General features: G+C 47.1%; 1 protein-coding gene across 3 annotated transcripts in view; it reads left to right on the top strand.

The window, feature by feature from the left end:
• Positions 1 to 2,646: 2,646 nt before the first annotated feature.
• The window catches only part of CDC42EP4 (CDC42 effector protein 4), a 29,167-nt gene continuing 19,048 nt past the window's right edge, over positions 2,647 to 12,765 (top strand). Inside the window, exons 1-2 of one of the 3 annotated variants that reach the window (XM_084837567.1) lie at positions 2,647 to 2,796; positions 5,393 to 5,530. The gene's annotated coding sequence lies outside the window, so the exon portion shown is untranslated. Of the gene's footprint in view, positions 2,797 to 2,818; positions 3,185 to 5,392; positions 5,531 to 12,765 lie in introns of those variants that run through there. The other 2 variants (XM_084837565.1, XM_084837566.1) reach the window with 2 other exon arrangements.

Below are 12,765 nucleotides of genomic sequence, written 5' to 3'. Positions count from 1 at the left end.
ATTAAGCACCGCAATGGTTAAACCTGTGAAGATGAAAGCAATATTGCGGGAGTTTTTTAAAATTAAATTATGGTTAAGAGCTAGTACTTAGTTATATATTAAAATATTTAAATGTTTAAAATTCACCAGATTATAAGTCTTGCCAAAGCTCCTCTGGTACATGTACCAGCCTAGGCATGCGCATGTTATAAGAAGTAAACTTCAAGGGGGCCAAAGGCTCCCCAATAAACAACTATTTTTGAAGATGGCAAGAAACTGCAGTGTCCTAAAAACAGATATATAAAAATAAATACACTCATTTTAAATTACAATAAGACATAAAGTTACACGTGTATAAAACCAAATATTCACATACTGATGCTTAACCAATAAGATAATAGGGTAGCTCTGAATGCTGCCCAAACAGGGGCCTTCAAGCTATCCACTCAGTCTGAGGAAACTTGGAGTTCTCAATTAAGTTCTTGAAACTCTGTCCATAACAGCTATATGGAACCTCCAGTTTCAGCGGCAGTATACATCTGAATCACAGATACAGGGAACAAGGCTACTGTTTTCATGCCAGATTTCTGAGCACTCTAGCGGCAGCTGTTGGGAAAAGAGTGCTGGACTAGATTGACCCTGGCCTTGTCCTGATCCACTACGCCAGTTCTTACGGTCTCATGTCATTATTACTATCTCAGTTGCCAATATCCTCGGCAACTAAATGTGTATCATCCTGCACCTCAAGTAAAGTATGTTTTCTATTCACCAACAGAATCCTAATTTGCGATCATATCGTTTGTATGACACATTCTTCTCTAGAATCAATCTTGGTGTTAATGCCGGCAGCTGAATTTCTCTCTACTGGAAGCACAGATGGGAGCAATAAAAGCTTTCTCCATCAGATGACACATCAGATTGGGATTCCCTTTTAACCATCACCAGTGGGCTGTGATCCAAGCAGAGATGGAAAAATAGAGAGCACTTTTGGCAAAATGCCACAAGACTAGCAGTAAAACACAGGGGAAGTGTAGGCTGAGTAGCAAGTAGGAGCTCCTCTGTCTCTGAATTCTACTTTGCTAGTGGCTGGTTCTGTAGATAGACAGTAGACTAACAAATGTTAAGGAGTAATTGACCCAAGATGACTTGCAGTGCAATCCTATATGTGCCTACACAGAAGTAGGAGTTCAATAGGGCTTCATCCCAGATATGTGGGATGAGATGATTGCAACCATAAACAGTCAAAAATGAAAGGGCAAGCCCAGATAAATGTATTTGTTCCCCTTGAATATATTTTTTCCTTTTGTAAACAGTTTTGGTGGCACAGGCAACTTCTTATTAAATGCTCAAATAACTAACTATATTGTGTAAGTGAAAAGTTAATGCAATGAAATATGTAAAATGATTTCAGGGTAGACTACCAACAAATCATAGCATTGCCTATCAGTGCCAAGGTTTGTCTGAGAGTATATTATAAAAAAAGAAAAATTTCACCGAGGAAAAAATGTTGGAAAAAATTAGATGGCATTATATTCTGTACAGTTTGTAAAAGATTGCCTGGGGGCTGAAACTCCAAACATGGGGACTATCCCATTTTGCTCAGATTTAGGGGGAAATGGTCATTTCAGGGTAATGTTTGTATGTATATATTAACATTTATATACCATCTTATTTGCTCAAAAGCTGTCAAGGCTTTTGTCCCTAATAAACTCTCATGAGGAAACTAAACTCTCATTACTGTTTATATTAATACTGTACCTGATCTTTTGTTGTGTTCTAAACCTGCTTGTTTATTGGTTTTTATTGATTTTTGTGGGGGGTTTGTATTTTTAAGCACTGTAGTCATGATTCATAGAAAGGTGGGTTATAAATATTTATAATGAATGAATACAAACCCCTTTAAAGACAGAAATAAAAGGACGTTATCTTAGGCTGCAATCCTATACCCGCTTACCGGGGAGTAACTTCCATTGAATTCAATGGGAATGGCTTTTGAGTAGACGTATATAGGATGCACTGCCAAGCTTCTAATATGGAGTCTGAAATTTTGTCAAAGTCTCCCAAACCTCATCTTTCATCTTAAAAGAAGAATGTTCTAGTCCTTGCTATTGACAGGAAAAAGGGGGCTTCAAATTCTACGCAATTACTACAGAAGGGCTAAAAACGTGGGCTGGGAGGAAAGTTGCTGTTCGGTCGTTAGTGCTATACACGCATACCCAGAAGTAGGTCCCACTGGGCGCAGCGGAGCTTACTCCCAAGTGAGTCAGTACCGGGTCGTCGTCGGAAGCGGCACAGACGCGAAATCCCACCCGCCGGTCTCTTGCCCCTCGCTTAACAGCGGCAGCGGGCGGACCACCCGCGTGCCCAGAAGCGACGGCCTCCCCCGAGCCAGTGACCCGCTGATTACGATGACCCTGATTCTTGCATCGCGGCAGGGGGCTCCGGCCAACGCGCACTCGCCCGCTGGCAGCCGCGAGGTCTGAGGGGAGCCCGAGCCCCTTCCGCCGCCCCCGCCCTTCTCCGCGGGACCGGGAAGAGCCGGGGCGCGGGGCGAGGGTTTTGAATGGAGGAGACCTGGGCGAGCCGGATGACGTCGCCCCTTCCCATTGGCCTTCCGGATCGATGACGGCGCGGCTGGCTAAGGGACTGAAGGCGGAGGGGCGGCGGGAGAGCGAGGGGCGATCCGTTCGGAGCGAGAGCGAGCGGAGGAGCCCTGTGGAAGCGGGCGTGGGGTGGGGATATGGGAGCGGCGAGACGACGCGACGGCTGAGCCGGTAGCCAGGGCGGCGCTCCAGCCAGCCGAGGGGTTCTGGCCAGGTACGGATGGAAAGGGGGCGGTGCCTGGCTGCCCTCCGAGTGGAGCGGGGCGGGGGCCAGGTGTTCTGCGGGCACCAGGCGTGGGGTGGGGGGTGTATGGGAAAGGAACTGGGTAGAAATGGGGTGAATGAGGTGTCCGCCGGAGCGGGAGGGCCGGGCCGGGCCTCGGGAGATGGGTCTTTGGCGACTTCCATTTGCTGCCGCTGCCGCTGCCGCGGCTTGCTCAACTTCCCTTTGCAGGGCGATTGTGCGGGAAGGGAGTGCCTTGCCCGTTCTTCTTGGAATGAGAGACAAGCGCGGCTCTGCGCTCTTCTTCGGGCTTCTCGCTTAGCTCGAAGGCTCTGTTTCAGTTCGGAAGCCCCTCAGGCGTCTTTCTTTTATTTTAGAGGTAAAGCGGTTGTCGGGGGATTCCAAGAAAGAAAGAGAGAGAGAGAAAGCACGAGCTGGGGGCGGGGGAGAGAGAGAAAATCCTTCAAGAGATTCTCTCCATCGTAGCCCGGCCAACCCCCCCGAAGCAGCATAGTGAACAAAGGCCCCTCGCGAAGCGCAATGCTGCAGCTCCGGAGCTTTATTTTAGAAGTCAAGAGCGGAGGTTTGTTCGTAACCTGGAAGCCGACGAGCCGTGGCTTTTTCAGGGCGAGCGCATCTGCACCCGACTGATCGTCCGCGCCCTCCCCAGTTTTCCCTCCTCGCATCAATGCAGCTTCCCAGGGGAGGGAAGGAAAGCGGCGGGCGGGGACGGCGGGCCTGGGGAAGAACCGACGAGAACCGCGATTTGCTCTCAGTGACACCCTCCTTGGGGAGAGCGGAGGGTGCTCTCGAGCTGGACTGGCGTTTGGGGGGCGCAGGCGACCCCCATTTCCACCTAGGTAGCCTCTCCTTTCGGAGAGAGGTTTTTCCATTGGCGGGGGGGGGGGCGGGGAGCGGGCATGTCTCTCTGAAATCCTGCGAATTAATCCTTCGGCTTGGGGATGAGGACCGCAGTTCGGTCTCTGCGTGTTGCGAGCAGAGGCCAGAGTACGAGCCAGCGCGAGGGAGAGTTACGGGAAGGCTCAAATTAATAAATCCCCGGATTCGTTTAGGGTTACGTGCAGCTGGAGGACGAGAGTAGCGCTCGGTTTCTGGGAACCTCTACCCTAAACAAAGGAGAAGCCCGAACAAATGATCTCCTTTCTCTTCCCCCTCGCCCCCCAGCGCTGCGTGGATCAGCGTGGGAAACTTGTCCCTTGGTGGGAGATCAAGAACTTCTGCTGGCTGGCGCGCGTACAGCTCTGAAGTGTTTCTAATAGCTCGTGCGGCTCCAAAGGGAGGGAGGTTTCTTCTGCTCCCAACGGTGCTGGGTTTGGGCTGGAAAAGGAAGGATTTGGGAAGGGGCACTCGGCAGGTAGCCCTGTAGGGTCTCTCTCCTTTTGCTGAAATGGAGGAAATGCTGCGCGTGTGCCTCTGAAATCTGCTGTGCGTTCTTGTCTCCACTGGCAATGAGTGGCCTAGTAGATTAGATTTTGGCAGCCGCTTCAAAAGTTAGTTGCTTGGAGGTATGGAAACACTAGCAGTACGTTTATCAAACCAACAAAAGCCCACTTAATAACCGATCAGGTATCCTAAAGCAGCAGCAGCAAGGTCTGTTTTCTGGCTTACTTGCAGCTTTCTGGGATTCTTCCCCCTTCTTTGTAGCATTCCTTTTCCCTTTTAACATGGGGGCAGTGGTCAGGGTTGCAGCCCTTGTGATTGTTTCAAGGTGTCTGGGTGAGAGGGAGTTGCTGCCTCCCTCCCAATCTGACTTATTGAAATTCAGCTTGACAAAGAGCTCTGAACTCCAGACAAAGGGAACTGCTAGGGTTACGCTTCTCTTCCCCCTGCCTTGCTTAAATTTCAAGCTGCCCTGCCAAGTTCAGTATGAGTGGCTCTGTTGTGCAGCCTTTAGATCCACTCCTGCAATAGACAAGGATAAACTTGCCTTGTTAACTGTAGCTTTAACTTTTCCAGGCTGAGTCCAAGGTGCCTTTTCTTCACTGTTACTATATACCTAGCTTGATCTGTGTAAAAACAGGGATGCCCCTTTCAATGCTAGTGGCAGGACATTGGCAAATGTTTAGGCTGACAGACCCCAGATGTTATGAATGATTTAGCTGGGTTCCTTCAACACACACAGCCTTTTGTGCCTATGAGGGGGCTAATGAATGGTTTAAATGTTGGTGATTTCTGTTGCTCCCACTGATCTCTGTGATTCTGACCTAAATCATTGAGGATGGGAGGGAAGGAACAGTGATGCATGTTTCTACAATGTGCAATATACAACAGAAGTTAAAACCAAATGACTGCTTTAAGTTTCTCAAGGTGATGGTGATATGAAGCCTGATTGTATGTGTGTTTTTCTCAGAAGAAAATTCCAGAGTATAATGGAAATTATTCCCTGGAAAGTGCACATAGAATTGCCATCTCTGTGGGAGCTATGTTTGGACTGTCTTGAATTGTGTTCTCCATCTAGTATTTTAAAGATCAGAAGAAAAGTTAAAATATCAAGCAAGGCAGTTATAAAAGCTAGCATAGTTATATCTATCTACAAATCTAGAACATATGCCTGAATTTGTTGCAGCATCTTCTGGGCTAACATTGGCCTCGCCTCCCTCCAGTTTGAATTGATGATTCCAGTAGCTGTGTCAAGCAATTGGGAGTGGACACTTCTCCCCAAATGTGGAGGCAGCAAGAGAAACGGGTCCTTCAACTTCGTAATGTATGCTTGTGGAGCTGCTTTTTCCTTGTAATGCTTGGTGCTACGAAGTGTAAATGGCTGGAGGCAAGTTCTAAGTGAGAGAGAACATGGCCCCTGGTGCCTAGATATTAATTAGCAAATGGGTTTGAACTCTTAAACCAACTTGTGGCTAGTCCTTCTAGTTCAGATGGTGAGAAATGCAATCTCCTGGTTGCCAAGTGGCTTGGCTGCCAGCTCTGTTAAGGGAACAAGACAATCTTGGAAAAATACCTGTGTGAAAGGAGGGTCACGTGACAATGCAGAGACTCAGCTGGCCAGTACTGGCTGTCATGCTCCAGTAGAGAAGCTAAATGGGTATAAAATAAAGCTCTCCTAATATAGCATTTATAAACCTTTCACTAAGTGTACCAGCTCAGTGGTGCTGCATGCATTTTTTTTAGGGCACAAAACTGTTGTGTCTTTCCTTCTCATGGATCCTCCTTGCATAAGTTGCTGGAGGGAGCTACACAAGTGTTACCTGGATGAACAAGGAGCTCAGGCTGGTGCTAACAGGCATACTAGTGTCTGTCTCGCCAGAACTCCTGGGGCCTGATAAGCAGAGAGTGTCATTCTTCCCCACTCTCCGCTAGAAGAGACTGGTTATCTTAAGGGGAAATAGTTAACAAATAGACCAAAGTCCTGGCTGGACCTCCTGTCCATGTTCTGCACCCAGCCAACTCAGCTGCAATGTGTCAAAACACACCCCTCCTCCTTATGTTCCTGGGGGGGCACCACTGCTCCTAGTGCTGGGGTTCTTCGGTTACCCACTAAACTTTGTCCACTGTTGATGTAGATGGGGGGGGGGGCGAAATGCATGTGGACCCTGCTGTCTCCCCATCACCCCCCAAAAAGAGGGGGAGATCTGTCAGATTTGGCAGCGAACCACTACGGAAGCTTACTAAGCTAAGGCTTAGCTTGTTTTGAGCCTCAAGCCATTTTGAGGAGGCAGTTGGGATAGCTGAGAAACTGGAAGCTTCATTCCGGCTGAGAATCCCAGAATCTCATTCTGTCTGGTACAAACCTGGGATGCTGGTAATGCAGAAGTAAGGAATATGGATGTTTTTTGCTCCTAGCCTCATGTGTCCAGTGGCCGATATTCTTGCTTCTCCCAAATCTATGCCTGTGTTAAATGTGGCGTATGCTAGTGTTGTGTACCAGGGTCCAAGAGCAGACTCCTTCCCCTCCTCACCCTGCTTTTCTCTGGAAAGATGTCTAGCTGTACTTGTTCTTTACTAGTAAACATAAAGTCCAACATAAGTCCTACTTAGAGTAGACCATTGAAATGAATGGAGCTCCGCTGAATCGTGGCTAATGTAAGTCCCATTCATGTCAATGGGTCTTCCCTAAGTAGGACTTAACGTTGGGTTCTACCCATAGTACCTGCTGAATTAGATTAGCATAATATCATTTGACTCTAAGTACCACATGCAAATGATCAATGGCCAGGTTAGTCTCTTGGAGAGGTAGTAAATCCTAGGCCATCCTGCGTGATCAGAGTTGTGAGTGCTGCTGTACTGATTTTCCTAACTATTATGATCGGAGGTTATTGTGCCCAAGGGATGGTCACTTAAAATGGCTCAGGCTCTGCTGACACAATTGGGCTTCTGCTGAGCAGCACATTCTGGAGCTCATTGTTTGACATGATTGTTCAGAGCCAAAAGAGCAGTGAACAGCCCCCTGAGCTGCTCACTACCTAGCAGGAGACTGCTATTTCACCTGGCTTTTAAGAAGCTTGGCTGTGGCTCCCTTTTCACTACCCAAGGGCCCAACCCTGTGGCCAGTTTGTTCTGGTACCCTATCCACAGAAACAAATGTTCTACAAAAGAAACTTCCCAGTGTGTCTAGTCTTGTGTGCCCTATAGGCAGCTAACAGGTAGATCAGAACTAGACTGGGCATTTTAGAACATTGTAGGGCAAAAGGTGAGTGGGCATTGTGGAACAAACAGACATAGGCTTTTTCAAACTTGTAGACTGTAGTTTTTGGAAATCTGCCCCTTGGCTGGAGAGATTGTTAGGATGCAGTAGCATTATATAGTAATGAATTTCCCATATTGGGCTGCAGATGTAATAGCTTCACTCGATTTGTTATGAGGTGGTTAAAAATTAATGACTGATTAAAATTTGCTCCCTGACTAATTGGTGGGGCTAACAAGATTTGGGGCCTAGGGACTTTGTCATTGTGCTGATTCTAGAGACACGCTGGTTTCTTTCTGTGTTAGATTTTTTTTTTAATGGTTTCTCGTAGTCTTTTCTCTGTCTAGTTTTTAACAGGCACATTGATTTGATCTCCTATCCAGTGTGTGGCTTTGATCTTCCTTGTTTGATTAGTCTTCGAGTGGTGAGTTGGGATCAACTACTGGTTGGCAGTCTGATTTAAGGTGGGTTACAACAGCAATCCTGCCACCATACCAGTATATTGTAAAAAAATAAAAAGTGGGTCCCTCAATGCAAGTTTGGGCTAAAGGTGGGTCCCAGGTCTGAAGAGGTTGAAGACTACTGCATTAGATTATGAGAATGGTGTAAAGTCCTAGTTGACAAGTAGCTTGATTTCTTCCCCTAAAAGGGCTGGCAATCTGGAAGAGAAATGCAAGGCTACAGCATGACAGTGCAGAGACCCATCTGGTCAATCCTGGCTGTTCTATTCCAGTAGAGACCTTACATGTTATATGGTATAAAGCCTCTCTATTGTAATATTGATAAGCCTTCTTCTACTTGTGTTTCTGTATTGTGGATGCCTTCTAACAACAAGAAACTGGAGGCAACTGAAATGTACAGCTGTTGTTTTGAAATTGATGTCAGTGCACTCATTAAGCCTGGATTGCCACCAAAAGTGATGGATCTTGAGCTTGTTTTTAAAAGTGTTTTGGCTCTGGTGTATATCATTGTAGTTGGCTTCTTTTAAAACTGGATGAAAAGCAATTAATGGCAGTGCTTTCTTACACTATGGTAGGTTTTGACTGAATTTTAAGACTGCTTGCAAATAAAGAGCAATTTTCTTCCTTCAGAATCCTTCAGAAAGACACTAGGTTTTCTCATATGTCAACAGATTTTGAATTTAATCAATTAACTGGTTATAATTGAACATTTCTAATCAGTGAGGTCTTAGTTTCCCTGAGCTCCTTGTGTCAACAGGAGCCAAAAAAATTTCTTGCTTCCTGGTAAAACCCCCTGGAAAGGGATAGTTTTAACTTTCACTGCTAGCCAGCTTCACCTGCTGTGGTGCAGTGGGCAATCTCTTCTGAGCCATAGACTGAAGTGTTTGTTTGCACAACGTGTCTCTTTGATATTCTAGCCTTCAATGTCTTGCTGCAGCTATTGCTACCCAGCTTGCAACAGCCTGCCAGGTGAACTTACTTCACACCCCTTCTGTCCTTTGGTCTCTTCTACCTTCTGACGTGGATGCCTGTCTGCAGGTCAGGAATGAGGCCAGGCTGGTTAAAACCTAATGTAAGATCAGAATGTTCTTCTACACAGAATGTGAGGAGAGTTAAGGTAATCTTGCTACTCTTCTCACTAGCAAAATATTTGATTAAAAGGTAGATGATATGAGCCATAAACAGAAAGCTAAACAGTGGGGAGAGAAGGGGGGCTTGAGAGATCTGAGAGTGTAGCAGAATCCCCCCCCCAAAATTGTTTCAGTAAGCCATTCACTTGGAGCCAATCTTCAAAAGTCAGATAGCATTGATAATCCTGTGACTAACAAAAAGGTGGTCTATACTTGACTTACTTGTGGGAAAGGAGGGCAGGGATCTCCTATAATGCCAGTGAATGCATATTCTGGAGATGGCAGTATAAAGCCAAGTCAACAAAGAGGACTTTGTTTGCCTACCCCCTCCCTTTACTGTTTTGGATGAAATCTTTAATCTATCTGAAGGGCTGTGGGCAGAGAAGGTTCAATCTGTGCTCTAGTAACTCTGATCAAAGCTCAGCTCATGCAACCTTTTCCTCCCACAAAGTGTTGCCTTGTGATCCAAAATGTGCCATAGGTAGGGATGTCAGAGAATTCCGCCACGGATCTCGGTGAGGCTGAATGCCAGTGCATTCGGCCCCCCAAACTCCGTGGTGGAACGGCCTGCCACCACCCCGCCCCCCCGTGGATCCCCCCCGGGACGAGACTTACCAGGGGCGGATGTTCTGGGCGGCAGTGGCTTTGGCGGCAGCGGCTGGTCTTCCGACCGCCTGCCACCACCACCAATTGCAGTCTTGTAAAAAACAACAACAAAACAACATGATAGGCTACGTAAAGATTTACGTAGCCTATCATGGCTGGGTTTAAAAAACAAAACCACGTACGCAAATGGCGGCGGCTACGGCCGCCACCATTTGCGTTCCTTATTTTTGGCCGTCTTAGTCTACGTAAATATTTACGTAGACTATGATGGCGAAAATAAAGGGGAATGCAAATAGTGTAGCGGGCGCTATTTGCATCCCTTTTTGATTCGCCGTTTTAGCCTACGTAAATATTTACGTAGGTTAAAACGGTGAATCAAAAAGGGACACAAATAGGTCCCGCTACGCTATTTGCGTTCCCCTTTATTTTCGCTGTCATAGTCTACGTAAATATTTACGTAGATTAAGATGGCAAAAATAAGGAACGCAAATGGCGGCGGCCGTAGCCCCTGCCATTTGCGTACACGGTTTTTGTTTTTTTCCCAGAGCCCTCTGCGGCTGGAAATCCGGCTGCAGACGACTCTGGCCTGGCTGGGCCTGGCCGGCTGCTCCGCGGAGCCGCCACGGAGCACAGCCAGCTGCAGAGGATTCCGGGGGGGGAGGAACGGATCGCCTCCCCCCCCCCGTTGAGGATTCCAGGGGGGAGGGATGGAACGCCTCCCCCCCCACCATCAACATAATCCGCGGAAAGGTAAGTGACCTTCGTTCATCCCTAGCCATAGGCCCCCTGGGCCCAGTTCCAGCCCTAACCGTGTATTCAGTTGCTAGCAAGTGATGACGCAAGCCATTGTGATGGGGCAAACCTATGGCAGGACCTGTTCATGATTGGTAAAGTCCATCCTGAGTAGGGATGTATGAGAAATTCATTCCAGTTAGTTTTTGAACAGGATTTACCTAGTTCACACCTTCCAGACTGAATACGTGTTCAGATGCTATCTGTGGCTGAAGTCCGTACATTTCTGAGCTTGCAATGTAAATCCCAGACCCTCAAAAAATGCATTCAGTGGCATATGTACATTCGGAAAATGTGCATGAAAGCACGTGCATTTTTGAAAAATGCACACAGCTCAGCTTTAATCAATGGGAGAAGAGTGTACACAGTTAATGCATATATTTGGGAAAATACACATGAAAATGCATGTGGATTTTCATGCAAAAAGAAGAGAACGAAGCTTGCAATCTGATACGGACTTGACTGAGAACGAGCTTCAAGATGGAATCTGGAGAACTTGGTCAAGCTTGAGTTGTGCTAATTTGCACATCCCTCATCCTGAGAGAGGGTAAGCCTCTCGCTGACATTATGTACTTGAGCACCAAAGACTAGATGTGTTCCTTTACTTGTGAATGGGATCAGGTAGAAGTACATATTCCTGAAAGTCCTTTCCTACAAGTACCTTTGTGAGAATTGGTGCTAGTTCAAGGCTTTGAAGGGGTGGGGACCTGGGCAAGATACTCGTAATAGGTCCACCATCTCCTCCTCACTACTGTTGCCACTACTGATTTGTTTGTTTTTTCCTCTGGGTCCAGTTCACGCCACTTCCTGCAGAGAGAGAAGGGGTGCAGAGGTTACAACTCCTTCTCCTTGTGCCTCTCACAGCTCACTTGACAAGGACAGATGACCAGGAAGCAACAGCTGGCAGGATCTAGGGACTGGCATTAGGCAAGGGGCAAGGGCCTCAGCAAAAGCCTAGCGATGCCAGCCCCACACGCTTGTCCTGATGTCAATCCGCTCTGTGTGCCTCTTCTATGAGGGGATCTCTGTATTTAACAACCACCACCACAGGACATGTGCATATAACATATCGGGCCAATTGAACAAACTCTCTTTGCCCTGACAGAGAAGTTTATAGTGTGGAAAAGATGAGAAAATGGCTTCTCTTCAAAGAGGAGTAATACTCTTTTTACTTTATGAATGGGTAGAAGGACCCACTTTTCTCTTGCAAGGATGCCTTTATCCACTGCAGCATATGTGGTTATCCGCAGTGTAAGATTCAGAGTTCAGAACAATGGTAGGTTATTGTCATATGATTTCACTGGTTATGGCAGAGGGGAGGCGGTGCCATCTTCCTAAAATATGTGCAACCAGAGCACAATTAAGGCAGATGCTCCTGAACAATTGCCAAAGAAATAATGCTGTTGTCCCCTCAAGTGGTTTAAAATACATTGACTAAAGCAAAATGATTTTTAAAACTTAGGGTGCAATCCTATGGCCGCTAGTCAGTGGCTAGACAGCCACAGGATAGGTCAGTTCCCGGGAACCGACCTTGGAGCCCACGGTCCAAGGTTGGTTCCCAGAGAACTGACCCCCACCCCATCCCACACTGCCTCGTAGGCAGTGCAGATCGGCCTCTGTTTAAGAACAGTGAAAATGGGGCATTCCTCGGGGTGGGGACATCAGAAATCCGGTACAACGCATCCTATGTGTCACCCAGCCACTGCTTCCCACACTCTGAGGTCCTGTGGCTAGACCGCCGAAATTGGCTGTCTAGCCATGAAAGCAGGGTGGGGGGAGTGAGGAGGAGATCCTCTCCTCACCACTCTTCCTGCCCTGTACTGGGTAGGCGGTCGTCCCTGGGGTCGGAGGTGACCATCGATCTTGATAGGATTGCTCCCTCCAGCAATTTTAAACAAAATTTAAGACAATGCAGCACAAAGAGCAGAAAGATTAAAACCTCAGGATTCTAATTAAACATTGCTGAAAGTTAGGTACAATAAACGTTTTACTGCCTGCCTTAAAACTATCAGGGATGGGGCCAGTATAATGTCTTTTGGGAGGGAATTCCATAACTGGGGTGCTGCCACAGAGAGGCCGCTGTCCCAAGTTCCGACCAACCAAACCTCTTTAGATGGTGGGAAAAACCCAGGGCATCTGACAATCATAACCTATAGGCAGGTTCATGCAGGAGAAGATGGTCTTTCGGATATCCTGGTCCTAAACAGTTTAGGGCTTTATAAGAACTAGCACCTTGCGTTGAGCCTGGAAAATAATCTGAAGCCAGCACAACTGATGTACAGCAGAATATGGTCTGAAAAGCACACACCAGGAA

This window comes from Heloderma suspectum, chromosome 2 (assembly GCF_057233095.1).
Source record: "Heloderma suspectum isolate Gila_16-S chromosome 2, 16-S_ref, whole genome shotgun sequence".
NCBI lineage: Eukaryota > Metazoa > Chordata > Lepidosauria > Squamata > Helodermatidae > Heloderma > Heloderma suspectum.
The sequence above is the reverse complement of the archived record's forward strand: the minus strand, read 5'-3'. Positions and strand labels throughout refer to the sequence as shown.